Here is a 14,308-nt window from a genome sequence, read left to right as displayed (position 1 = left end):
CAGTCAACCATAGGTTTGCTATATTATAAGTTAAAATAATAAGAATGCAGTGGTTTGAAAGTATAAAGTATTGTTATTAATCAGTCATCAATATAGTTCTGTATACAATGAAATCTATTTTTAATAATTTGCCTCTCAGTGCTTTTCCAGCCCTTTATCTCCTGACATCAATATGAAAAGGATCAGTCAAGCTGTTCAAATCAGTGGAGATTTAAACCCATGAAGTAGAAATGAAATCATGAAAATGAAACTAAAAACTCTACATCCACCCACCTGTGTTTCAGCTGCAAAGTTTCCAAGAAGAAAATCAATAGAGAAAAAGAGATGGAGAGAGAGAGAAATGGAGAAAGGAAGAAAGATAGTCTGTGGAATTGTCTCTTGAATCAGAAATAAAATATCCCCTTGCCTCTGTCAAAGTTCTCCTGCAGAATTATATTGTTCCCCGGTGTAGTTTTCTTCAATGAATCAGACTGCATAATCCTAAATGAAATCATGCTGGGAAAAATCAAGCATTTGAAAACTTTATCATCTCACTAGAAAACCACTGGCTATCAAGATTAAGCCATTGGTAACTTCTACCATGATATTGTTTTACACATTCTCTCTGTCAAATCAGTGGACTTTCTAGTCTGTTAGACCATACACTTCTTCAACATGAATTATAATGAAATAATACCAAGGGAAAGAATATTAACATTTCAGCAATGCAATTTCTTGGTCCAGATGGGAAACCACTTGAGCTTAAAATGTAATGAATAAGGAAAAAAGATGTAAAACTCTATACAATTTATTCAATGCATAACCCACATTTCCTGACGTGTGCTTCTTTAGAATGTTCCCAAGTCCCAGTATTTGCTTAAAAGATATATTTTAGTAAAACTATTTGGACGTCCATTAATCCACTTGTAAATACACAGGTCATAGAACAACATGAAGAAGTTATTTCTTAAATCTTCTATGTGGAAGAAACAGAACATGCAGAGTAGTCTTATTTGTCCGGAAGTACAAAGCCTCAGTCCTCCAACACAGCTAAAGTTTCCAGCTTGTCCTTCAAGTTCTTCCAGGGTTGTCATTTCACAAGTTCTTAATCACCTATTTGTTATTCATTTTGCCTTGCTGTCTAGAATTCCTTCTTTACCTGCTTTAAATGATCATTTTTCCCATGTCCTTAATTGAAATTTTTTTTTTTGTAAGAAAGTGTAGTCTCCTCTTATTTGTTGGTTTATATATTTATTTCAGTATGGACTCTGTTTTATTCTTTATTATAAACCAATAGTATCATTATTTATATTTTTGCTCAAGTTGTTCCTTGTCTATTGGAAATTCTTTCATGTTGTCCCCTATGCCCTTTTAAAATGCTTTCATTCTTTTATTCCTTCCTTCCTTGCTCTTCTTCCCTTCTGCACCTTTCATCTTCTCCCCTCCTTCCTTCCCACCCTCCTCCTTCCGTCCACTTTTGCTCTCTCCTGCTCCCTCCCTCCCTCCCTTTCCTCCTTCTCCTTCCATTTTGTGCTTCCGTACTTTCCGGCACCATAAGATGCACTAGGCTTATCCCTACCCCAAACTGAGAATCTCCAAGGAGCTCTGATTCCTTTTATTTGAGAATGTTATTTACAAACCAAGATTTGGATACTAGGTATAACTCACTATTCTTGGAATATCGCTACTTCTAGTCCCTCTCAGTGAACAGAGTGAGGATTAGAGAGATAGATAGATAGATAGAGATATATAGATATATAAATAAAATATATGTTGATACACATATTAGTATTAAATCCAAACTATTAAAACAAATCCCTGACTCTATATTTATACCTCAATTCCAATCCAGAAACACAGGGATCATTCTAGCCTTCATCCTTTCCTTCTGTAACTTCTCCAAAAGTGAGTAATCTGCTCTTTATTATCCATATATTTGCTACTTGTTAAACCATGGTATACATATAAAATAATTTCAGAATTACTAGTTCATACTTCTGTATCTTACCAACTTTAACATATGGTTTGCATATAGTTCTTTTGGTCTTTAGCCTTACAGTATCTAATCAAAATGCTTTTTTCCAAAGTAACTGGTCAGCTCTATTCTTCCTCATCCTTCTGTGTGGCTATGAATTTGTGTTTAATACAATTAGATTTATTTGTCAGTCTGTATTCATCTTTCTGCCTATAACCTATAAGTTAACCTATATGGTTAGCTTTTTTTTTTATTTGCATAAAGTAAAATTTCTTCTCTGTAGTATAGAATTATATGGTGTTATGGGCTGAATTGTGTCTTCCCACCCTCAAATTCATATGTTGAAGTTCTAATACAGGGTACCTCAGAATGTGACTATATTTGGAGATAGGGCCTTTAAGGAGGGATTAAGCTAAATGAGGTGATTAGGGTGGGGCTCAATCCAATCTGACTGGTGTCCTTATTAGGACACAGAGAGAGATCCTCAGGTTGTGTGAGCACAGAGGAAAGACCATGTGAGGACACAGGGAGAAGTGGCCATCCAAAAGCCACGGAGAGAGGCTTCAGAAGAAAATAAATCTGCCAACACCTTCATCCTGGACTTTTAGCCTCCAGAACTGAGAGAAATAAATTTCTGTTGTTTAAGCTACCTACTCTGTGGTATTCTGTTATGGCATCGCTAACAGACTAACATGTACAGGGTTTGACAAAAGCATAGCATCAGGTAGCCGATATCACAGCTTCACACAAAACCTCAAATTTCTCTCATGCTGACCCTTTATAATTAAACTCTTCTTGCAGCCCCGAACCCCTGGCAACAACCAATCTTCTTTTTATCCCATAAATTTTCTTGTTCTAAAGTGTCATATAAGCGGAATCACATATTATGTGGCCTTCTGGGTCTGGCTTCCTTCACTTATAAAAATAGATTTAAAATTAAACTATGTTCCTGCATAAATCAGTAGTTTCTTCCTTTTTATTGTTGAGTAGTGCTCCATTTTGCAAATGTACCATCATCTCTTTCATTCTTTCACTAGATGCAAGAAATCTTGATTGCTTTTGATTTATAATCTAAAGACTAAATAAAGCTCCTATACACATTCACACACAAATTTGTGTGTGACGTTAAGTTTTTATTCCCTTCGAGTAGATACCTAGAAGTGAAATTTCTGGGTTATATGACATACGCATATTTAACTGTTAAAGAAATTGTCAAATTATTTTACAAAGTGCCCGTACTATTTTATATTCCCACCAGTAATATATGAAAAGGCCACTTGTCCCACATCCTTGTCGGCACTTAGTGTTGACAAGTCTTTTTTAGTTTTCTTTTCTTTCCTTTTTGTCATTCTATTAGAGTTGTTTACTGTGTTCTTTAATGTCCCTTTAATATCTTAGCCATGTCCCCTCTTTTGGTCCTGATAATGTTAATTTGTGTCTTGTCCCTTTTTTCTTGGCTGGTCTTGTTGGAGATTTAAAAATTTATTCATCTTCTGAAAGAATTAGCTTTTGGTTTCATCAATTTCTGCTCTTCTCTCTATTGCTTCCTTTTGCTTGCTCTGGGTTTAGCTCTCTCTTCTTTCTCAAGAGTCTTAAGGTGGCAGCTTACATTAATAGTTTGAGAACGTTCTTCTCTAATATAAGTAGTTAATGCTGTAAATTTTCTTCTAAGCACTGCTTTAGATATACTGTGGTTTCATTTTCATTTCGTTCAATATGTTTTTAAATTTCCTTTGAAACTTCCTCTTTGACCCATGAGTTATTTAAAAGTGTATTGTTTAATTTCCAAACATTTTAGGATTTACCAACTATCTTTCTGTTATCGATTTCTAGTCAAATTCCATTATGATCCAAAAACTGAATTCTTATGTTTTCTGTTCTTTTAACTTCTTAGATGTTTATTTTATGGTCCAAAAAATCCTTCTCTTGATCAATATTTCATTTGCAATTAAAAAGAATCTGAAATATGCTGTCTTGGGTGGAGTGTTCTATAAATGTCAGTTATGTTTAGTTGGTTTATAGTTTTGTCTTCTAGATCCTTATTTATTTATTGTCTAATTGTTCTAATGATGACTAAGAAAAGAGAGTTGAAATCATCATTATTGTGGAGTTCTCTATTTCTTCTTTCAGTTTTATGAATTTTTTTTCCTCATGTATTTTGATGTTGTTTGTTGCATATACATTGAGGATGTTAAGTATTACTGGAGAATTGAGCCCTTTACATAAGGTCTCTCTTTGTGATAATATTTCTTCTTCTAAAGACTACACTATCTCATATTCATCTAGCTACTCCAATTTTCTTTTGGTTGTTGTTTGTATGATATATCTTTCTGTATCTTTTTAATTCAGTTTAGCTTTGATGAGATCAAAAATAGTTGTGAATTTGAGGTTATCTGGCTCGTATTCATTATAAATTTGGGAGTGATGCTATTCTGGCTTATTAAATCCTGGAATAGAATTGCCTTTTTATTAATCACATGTTAATATTCTTTAATTAGAAAAATCATTTCCTACTTTTAAATAAAAAAGTACACATTGATATTTTTAAAAAAAAAGAAAAACATTTTTGGATGTTAAAGCTCAGTAATTCTGCACAGGTAGGAGAAAAGAACCGATTTATTTTGGCTTAATCTGGGCTTAACTGTCTTTTAAGGGTAAAGGAGAGTGAGGGGAATAGTTGTAATGGTAAAACAAGAGCTGAGAATGAGATAAGGGCAATTTTAGAAAGAGGGTAAGAGGATGCTACTCTGTCACATGGGACCAAGACTGAATTCCCAGTAGCTTCTCAGTCTCTACTATATTGTCCTTACTAACCTGTAATGGCTGGGGATAGGTAAGAAATTTCATCATTCCCAAGTATCTTCTCTTTTCTTTTTAGAGGAATAAACATTTTCTAGATCACGAATTTATTTACTTGTTTCAAAGAACATTTGTTTTCCATCTAACAGCACACATTACATTTAGTGTTGAGAACACGTAGTGGATAGAACTTCCTAAAGAAGCTCAGAGAATAGAAATAAGGGAAACATACATACAATTTATGTGGTAAATGATATGTAATAAAGTCGTGCACAACAAGGCTTAATAAGGCCAAAGAGAAGTGACATATTATAATGGCTAAGAGAGTGGATGCTGGAGTTAGCTCAGTCAGCTTGACTTTTGGCTCTATCACTTACTAATTGCATGCCCTTCAGCAAGTTAATTAACCTCCTTGTGTCCTCCTCTGAAATGGGAATAAGTATAGTATCACCTGATAGAAATGTGAAAGTTCATTACATTATGAACCATATGAAATTGCTCAGAATCAATGCTTTTTTTACAAACAAAAATGGCAATTTCGTATGGTCCAAACTCATGCATTAAGTTTTCAATACAGTGCTAAAAGGTGATAAAGTGTATTTAATTGTGTCCCCCCTCACTCCCTACCCAGAAAAATAATATTGAAGTCCTAACCCTGGTGTCTGTGGATGAGACCTTATTTGAAAATAAGTTCTCTGCAAATGAAATCAAGTTAAGATAAGGTCATACTGAGAGGCTTTAATGTTCTCTATCCTCTCAGTGATCTGTGTTGAGCATGAAAAATAAACCAGTTTTTGCTGTGTTAAGCCAATGAGAGTTTGGATTTGTCACCACAGCACAAGTTGGCTCATCCTGACTGTTACAAACACTTTGTAGAATTTTATACAATGCTCTCCTTGAAATTTCTTCTTTGGGTTTTACCATTCCATATCTTCCCATCCGTGAGCTACAAATTTTTATTTCTACTTTTCAATCTTCATGATAGATCCCTCTTTTTCTACTCAACCTTCTTTTTTTCCTTCTGCACAATCACTGGAGGTCAACATACCTACCATCAATTTTTCAATTTTTATCTAAAACCTAATAAAGTCTATAACTTCAATAAAGACTTCTACCTAAATATTCAGATCACCATGTCCAAATATTGTAGACATTTTCATCTGGACATGTTCTTCAACTTCAATTTTTCTCTAATTATTCTCACGGAAGAAATTCTTTTTCTTGAATTCCATCTCTTTTTAATATTACTTCAATCTACCTATATCTTAAACTAGAAATCTGGAAATAATCATAGTTTTATTCCTCTAGCTATTCCAAATAGCCTGTAATTATATAAATTCTACACCTGAAATAGTTTTCCTAATTTCTTCTTTTTGCCTGTTCTCCTTATGGGACTCCATGATCCTAAGTCATGACAAATTCAATAGCCTTCTGAAGTCTCCCCCTTCCCCACCTAATACATACACTGCTGCCAGAGTGATATTTATAAATGTTAGTTAGATCATATAATTCTCATACTTAAAAAATGACTCTGAAACTGTTGCCAATAGCATAGCATAAGAAGGCCCCTAAAGACCATTCATGTCTAGAATTGCCTTTCTCTGTTCCTCTTATACATTCCAATAAAGTTTGTAGAAATAGATATTTATTTCTCAATATATTTCTTTATAATATTCCATCATCTGGAATGCCCTTTCCTTCTTCCTAAATGATCACCACTGAAGCCTTTCTTTAGCAGCTCCTTCTCTGACAAAATGAATTATTTCCTCCTCTGTTTCAATGATAAATATACGCCAAACTAAAAAGCTTTTGTACAATGAAAGAAACCATCAACGAAATTAAAATACAACTGAGTGAGGAGATATTTGCAAATGACATATCTGATAAGGGTTAATATAAAATAAATATAAAGAACTCATACAACTCAACATCAAAGAATGAACAATCCAGTTAAAAAATGGGCAGAGGACCTGAATAGACATTTCTCCAAAGAACACATACAGATGGCCAACAGACATATGAAAAGATGCTCAATATCACTAATCATCAGGGGAATGCAAATTAAAACCAAAGTGAGATATGAATTCACATCCATCAGAATGGCTATAATAAAAAAGTCAACAAATAACAAGTGTTGGTAAAGATGTGGAGAAGTTGGAACCCTTGTGCACTGCTGGTGGGATCGTGTATTTGTGTAACCACTACGGGATGACCCCAGACTCAAAGACTCAATTACAGTGCATTTTAACCAGTATTGGCAATTCAGTTTCCCTTTGTTAGTGTTTGGTCTAGAGATGAGTATGTGACCCAGCTCAGGCCAATTAGATATTATAGGTATCAGCTACAAGGCATCTGGAAAAAAATTCCTGATTAATAGAGAAAGCTAATAGGAATTGGGATATTTTTCCCTTCCCATCACCTTTCTTTTTAGCCAAGGTTTTGTCTTGTGAAAACATGATGTTAGACCTCCATCAACCATTTTAAAACCATGAGGAAAAATTAAAAAGTACCAATTGACTTTTCTGACATTACTGAGTGTTTGGACTAAACATGTACATCCAGGTTTCATGTGAAATAAGTAAGGGCCTTTGCTATTTATATTACATATTAAGTAGTCTGATATAGTACGAAGTCAAACACATACATGTGAAATTATTCACTCAGTCTTTCCTCGGTAATTTAATGTCTTATAATGTGTCTTATAATTTATTTAGCTATTTCTTAACTTGCCTTTTGCATCATGTGTGTACATGTATGTGTGTCCTCTGCTGGCTGGACCGTAAACTTTCTTTAACCATTTCTTGCTTGTGCACAACAAAAGCAGTTTCTCTGTCAGGAGTCTCTCCCATTTCATAAAATAAACCCTCATCCACCCATATCTACAACTCAAAAACATCAGAATCAGTTTGGATTACTCAGTTCCCCTCCCATTCGCATTCAATTCGTCTACAAGACTTATCAGTTTTATCTCTAAACTGTGTCTAAACTCTATTTCCACTGTCATCCAGCCCAAACTATTATCATATCTCATCTTAGTTATGGGCAATTAACACTTAATGACCATTAGGTCTAAACTACCCCTCTTCCAAATCTTTCTCAAGGCAGTCAGAATGACTTTCGAAATTGTAAACTAAATCACATACCCCCCTTCTCCTAAAACCTCTCTAATAGATTTCCATTGTATTCAACATAAAATGCAAAATCCTTGCTTGGGCATAAGACTCCAAAATTCTGGTCCCTGACTCCCTCTCTCACCACGTTCCGTATCCTCCGGCCACACCAGCCTCCTTTTTGTTCCACAAACCACAGAGATTTTTCCAGTCACAGTGAGTTTGAACTTGCTCTTTCCTCTGTCTGAACCACTTTCCCGAATGGCTCCTTAAATATCTGTCTCCTCATTACAGAGGTCTCATCTCAAGTGGCACCTTCTCAGAAAGCTACTCCTTGATCAGTCCATAGATAATAAAAATTCCCTATTCTTGTCTTACCACCACTTAACTTTTTTATTTCCTGTGTAGATCTAGATTCAGATAATATTAGGTTATTTTTCTTTCTTTTTTTTTTTTTTTTTTTTTTTTTTTTTTTTGGTTGTTTATCTGTCTCACCCAAGTAGAATATAAGCTATATGAAATCAGGGACTTTTCCTGTTTTCCTGCCTGGTTTGCAATACTATATCCTAGCACTTAAAGCAGTGCATAATAACAACTTAACTAAATATTAACTGAATGAATAACACTTTATGTACTCTTAACCCTCCTTTTCTACTCCAATGCTTAACACAGAGACATATTTCATGACTACTCAATAAATGTCTATTTGTTCAAGATATATTTATTGAATATTTTACATGCACAGCTTTGTGTAAGTTACTAAGGATATACCAGTGAAGAACAAAATTAAAATCCAGTTTTCCTTCCAGTTGGCTGTAAAATATTTAGGAAGACTCTTAGTCTACCCTCTGTGAGCTGAAAAACCTTGATTTCTGCTGATTCCTAAGGTGTGAATATAGTTCAAGCCTTAATTTTTATGCTTGAAATGCATGCACTTCCTTTTTCTTAATGTCAAATGAATCACTACATTTTCAACACTTGATGATCTTTATTATCATGAAATATTCTGCAATTAATAAAAATATTTAGACAACATTCATTTGTAGAATCATAATATAAAATATTCTGTTTTAAAATGAAATATTGCCTAAGGCTAGTTCTTACCAGGAGTTCTGGCTTCCACATTGCATATGCATTAATAGTTTGTCTGAACTCGACAACGATTTTTAATTTTTCCTTGGCAATGCTAGTGTTTCTCTTACATTCATGAATCTCAATGATCTTTTCTGGTTGCTCATCTCAAGTCCGCAGCCTCTCAACGCTTTTTAACACTGTTTTTTGTTTCAACTGCTGTTAACTCCTTACTTCAAAGAGTTGTTTCTTTCAACTAACTACTCTTTTCTAATAAACATTACTTTCCTTCGAGAAAAGCAAGAACTGGATATGGAACAAGAATGGTGCTGATCTGCCTTCAAATAATTCAATGATATATGACTATAATTAGTAGGAGAGAACCCAAGGAACATACAAAAAAGGGAAGAGACCTCATTTTATTATTCTTACCCCTCAAATTTAGTATTATCTACAGCTTAGTATGTAGAAAAAAACTGATTTCATTGAGTCAAGTTTTAACTGTAAGTTAATTCAGAGGATTCTTGAAGAGTCAAGATGATTTATTATTGATCTTTTGGTTATGATTAAATTAAATAAAAATTGTAATTATTTCTAATATAAAAAAAACCAAAAGGATAGCATATTTATAAAGGTGATAAGTAATGAAAGAGTGGAAGAAGTATCCTATAAAAGATTATCCAGCTCTCCAAGAAAGAGTCAAGCAGATGCTGGGAACACTAGTTCTGAAGATTTACAAAAAGGAGAGAAAGTTAGAAAGCTACAGACCTAGGGATAAGATACAGCAACTTCAAAGGCAAGAGTAAGGTTTATAGACAGTGAATTAAAATGCATCAGGAGACCGTCAGGGAGCTTGTCTACAGCTTGACCAATGCCAGAGGTTAGGTGAGTGAGTTTGACAATGGAGGATAAACAAGTTTCAGATAGTTGTGGAATATAGGTGTTTTTTTTTTTTTGAAAGAATAAAGCCATTACACGTTTCTTAAGCTAAATAACTTTAAGTTGTAGGAAAAGTAAGAGAGTAAGATGTTAGATTTGGATTCAGTCTACAATCTTAATCGTAAACTCCTACTTATCCTTCAAGACCCAGCTCAAATATGTCATCTCCTTTGAAATGCTTTGTGATAGATTGGCCTGTAGTTCCTGAATCTTTAATCATACATCCAGTATAGAATTTACATCATTGGATTCCCCATGTGCCTTCACACTACTTCCTACTAGTGTAGATGGGGCCTCTTTCCCTACTCCTTCAGTCTTGAACTTGGCCATTAGACTTCCTTTGATCAATGAAATGTTACTGGGTGAATGGGACATGAGCCGCATCTTTAAACGTACTTGTGTGATTTGGGTTGGCCTCTTACATGGTTATTATTTGCCATGAGAAGAACACACCTCAGTAAATAATTAGTTCCTTTTAGCCAGGTCTAAGAATGAAGACACAGGGGGCAGACCTGATCCTGACAGGATTCTTAAATCCCAGACTGGCTCAGACATAGCGAGCCGAAATCTGTGAAACCACAGTTGACCTGCAGAACTATGAGCATGAAAGTTAATGTGTGCTGTTGTAAACCACTGAAATTTTGAAATTGTTACATGAAAAAATTGATTGCTTCACCTTTTTTCAACACTCACATATAGACTTTTTGTTCTTTGTAATGGATTCCTGTGGTACTCTGAATCTATATCTATCACAGTATCTCCTAACTCTAAATTTCTATTCAAACATCTGTCTCTCCCAATATACTGTAAGCAACTTTACTATAAAGACATATCTTATTGCTGTTTTTATATCACTGTCCTGAAATAACTGGCATGAAGCAGACAATTGTGTGTTTGTAATAGAACCGGTTTCTGCAAGTGAATAATCAAAGGATATCAGATGTATTTGTAAGAAAAATCCAGTCTGAGATATTTTGAAGCATCTATAACTTATCCATCATATATTGTTTTATTTCAGGCTTTTAAATATCTCTGTTCTAAGAAAGAAAACATGGAAAAGAGTTCAACAAACTATGTGGTATCACAAAAAACATCTTTACGCATTCATAAAGTTAGTACTGTCAGTTTAAATGCTAAGTCAATCCTAACTTATTCTCATTTATTGGAGCCTATTAAAAAGTTAACGGTTACTGTTTCCTGGCTCTATTTTTGCATAACATATTTTTATGTCTCTGAGTAAATTCTATTTAGACATTAGCTTTTGCTCATATAAACTATTTTTGAACAGATAAAAAGTAGTGAGACCAGTTTCCAACTCAAAAGCTTAAATTACCCACACAACTAAATAGCTGTGGATATAAATACATGTAAGGATGAAAATGTGGAATTTGTCTGTACTGTTCAGGAAATCAATTTTATACTGAGTCTTGAACGTATGTTTAAAAAAAAAAATAAAATAAATTTTGATTTATAGCTCAGTGAATAAACTATAACCCTAAAACTCTTAAGCTCCAAATTGCCAAATAGAGCAATGTCCAGTTTTAAACATGAGTCCATTAGGCTATCGGATGCTACTCCTGTCTTGTTAGCATTGTAAGACAATATAATATTCATTTACATAGGACAGTTCAAATACACTACCCTGTGAGGTGCCCTTACTTTATGTTAAGTGGGTAGAGGCTGTGCTGCGCTGCTCAGACGCCCTCATTAGGGCTTCGGGATTTTTCCCCTGAGAGTTGCCTACAACTGAAGAGGACCTCCTCTTTCAAAATCACATCTCCCTTCCCTGGGCCAGCCCGCACCCAAGGACTGGCCAATATAAAACTGGGATGTAAAACTGGACCCATAGCTTTCTGTGGGGTCACCGGGAGACCTCCACTGAGACTTTATCGGAGCTCAGCTCCCACTGCCCATTGGTGCTTTCCTCACATCCCTATTGCTGTTGGTCCCAAGAATGCTTTCTAATACTCTTCCGTCACACTAATCTCTATCTCAATGCCTCCTTCCTGGAAACATGGCCTACGACACATACGGTGTCTAATAAATGCAACATAATAACATGAATGGAATTGAATTGAATCTACCTTAATTGAACTAGGAGTTAGGAGAAACACAAAGATAAATCAGTAGAGTCTTATCCTCTAGGAGCTTGTAGTTCTACTGAAGAAATGGAGATGTAAACACATAACTATCATATAATGAGACAAAAACTGGAAAGTAGCTTAAATGATCACTACTTCATGTTTAATTATTACCTGTGGAAGTGCTATTGACTGCTCCATATATTCTCTATAGCCTTTACAATTAGTCAAAGCCATAGGACGAGTGATGGCTAAGGGAGTGAAAGCAGAAATGACATATTCCAGGTAAGGGAACAAGCACTTTGAGCTGGAGATCTATTTCCCACCCCCACTGTTATGACAAACTGGAAATCTCAAGTTTAGATTTCAGCATAATGAGATAGAAGTAGCCTCATCACCAGACCTGCATCACAGTAACCTTTGCACAGAAGGAAAAAAAAAAAACTTTCTAATGTGTGAAGTCCCAAGATCAGGGGATTTGATAGTGTAGTATACCTTAACCGCACTGTATAACATTGGCTGTTTATACCCATTTGATGAGGAAGCTAAGAATTAGAGAAAATTTCCCAGCTCTACGATAAACTGAGCACTGAGTGATTTGTAATTAGTTCCTATATGTAGAGAATAGAATTGGTCTTTTTTTAGAAAGAGGAAAGAAACTAAAGACCTAATCAGGCCTGGTGGGTGAGGAAACAATAAGTCATCATGGGTATTTAGAGTTTGAACTTTTAACCTAGGTAAGAGGGCTTCCATCTATGAAAATCATGAAACTGTATGAAGTTTTTGTGTGTGGGCACACTTTTGTGGAAAGAGTGACCAAAGAATGTTGAGAGCATAGTTTAGATGAAAGGCAAAGGTGAGAGATGGGGGAAAAGAGAAAAATAGCTTGAAATGAGGCCATTTCAAGAGAGCTGAAAGGTATAAGGGACTTCACAAGTCCACTAAAGAAGTGGTTTCTTTTAACCTAGGCAGTCTATTAAACTGAAGGTAGTATTATGCAATTTCTTCTTGCCCAGTTCATTTTCTTAATTTACTCATCAGTTCAAAGTAGGAAAAATATTTCCTGTGACTCTTAGGATAAAGTCTAATCTCTTTAAGTTGGACCTTGAGGCTCTCTAGAATCTGGATCTTACTAACTTCTGCAAATACAATTGGTGTCTGAGAGACTGTGTGAATTTGAATCCTTTTTCTTCCAGTAGCTGGCTGTGGGTCACCGGCATTATTTGTAAATTAAAGATAACATTATATACTTGGAAGGTTTGTAGGAAAGATTATCTGAATAAATACTTGAAAACTATTTATACTTTACTTTTTAAATTTCTTTACATAGTATAAGCTAAAATGTTGAGTGTTTTGTGTGTCTCCCCATCTCACCATCCATTCTCTAAGATAACATCTATTCAACTTTCAATTCATAGAGTAGACATTACTTTTTTCTGAGAAGAATTCAGTGGTCCTCCAAAACTCAGTGAATGTCCACACCATGGAACTTTTGTATAAATTGTCCTCAAATTTAATAATACATTTACATATGTATATCTGTACTTGGACTTCTAATTATACTGTGAAAAATAGAACGTTATTGTAGAGGAATGACATGATCCATATATGTCTAAAGAATCATTCTGGCTGCTGGGTCGAGAAGAGATTTCATGGAAACAAGTCCCTAGACCCAGCACGACTTGTTAGAATGCAATGGCAGAGGTTTAGATAAGAGATGGTGGAGACTTAGTATAGTTGTGACATGTGAATTCTGTGGATGTTGGATGCTGGATATATTTTGAAAGGAAAGTCACAGTTTTCTGATGGATTGGATGTGGTTCGTGAGAGAAATAGAAGAGTCCAAAATGATTCCAATTTCTTGTCCTGGGCACCAGGAAGGATGGAGTTGCCCTCTACTGAGAAATGAAAGACTATGGTGGAATAGCTTTTAGTGGGAAAAAACAAAACAAGCAAGAGTTCAGTTAAGGGATGTTGGATTTGAAACATCTGTTAGACATCCAATTGGAGATAATGGGTAGTCACTTGGATATGTGAGAATGGATTTCAAAAGAGAAGTAGCTGGCAGATATGAATTTGGAAGTTGTTACCATATAGATGATCTTCAAAGCTTTAAGACCAGGTGAGAGTGATAGGGCAGAGAGTGTAGGAGAAGAGACAACCAATGTCCCAGCCTTGTAGATCTCTGACATGTGAGCGGTCAGGGAGCCAGTGAATGATCTAGCAATGGAGACTGCAATAGAGCAATAATCAAGGAGGAAAGAAAGCTGAGAGGATGTGTTGGTCTGAAAATCAAGAGAGAATTTTGAGGGGGAATCTTTTTTAATCTTTTTTAAAAAAAAAAAAAAACATAA

The sequence above is a fragment of the Pteropus medius genome, unplaced genomic scaffold, assembly GCF_902729225.1.
Source record: "Pteropus medius unplaced genomic scaffold, Ma_sr-lr_union100, whole genome shotgun sequence".
NCBI classification, from domain to species: domain Eukaryota; kingdom Metazoa; phylum Chordata; class Mammalia; order Chiroptera; family Pteropodidae; genus Pteropus; species Pteropus medius.
Note: the sequence above shows the minus strand (reverse complement) of the source record.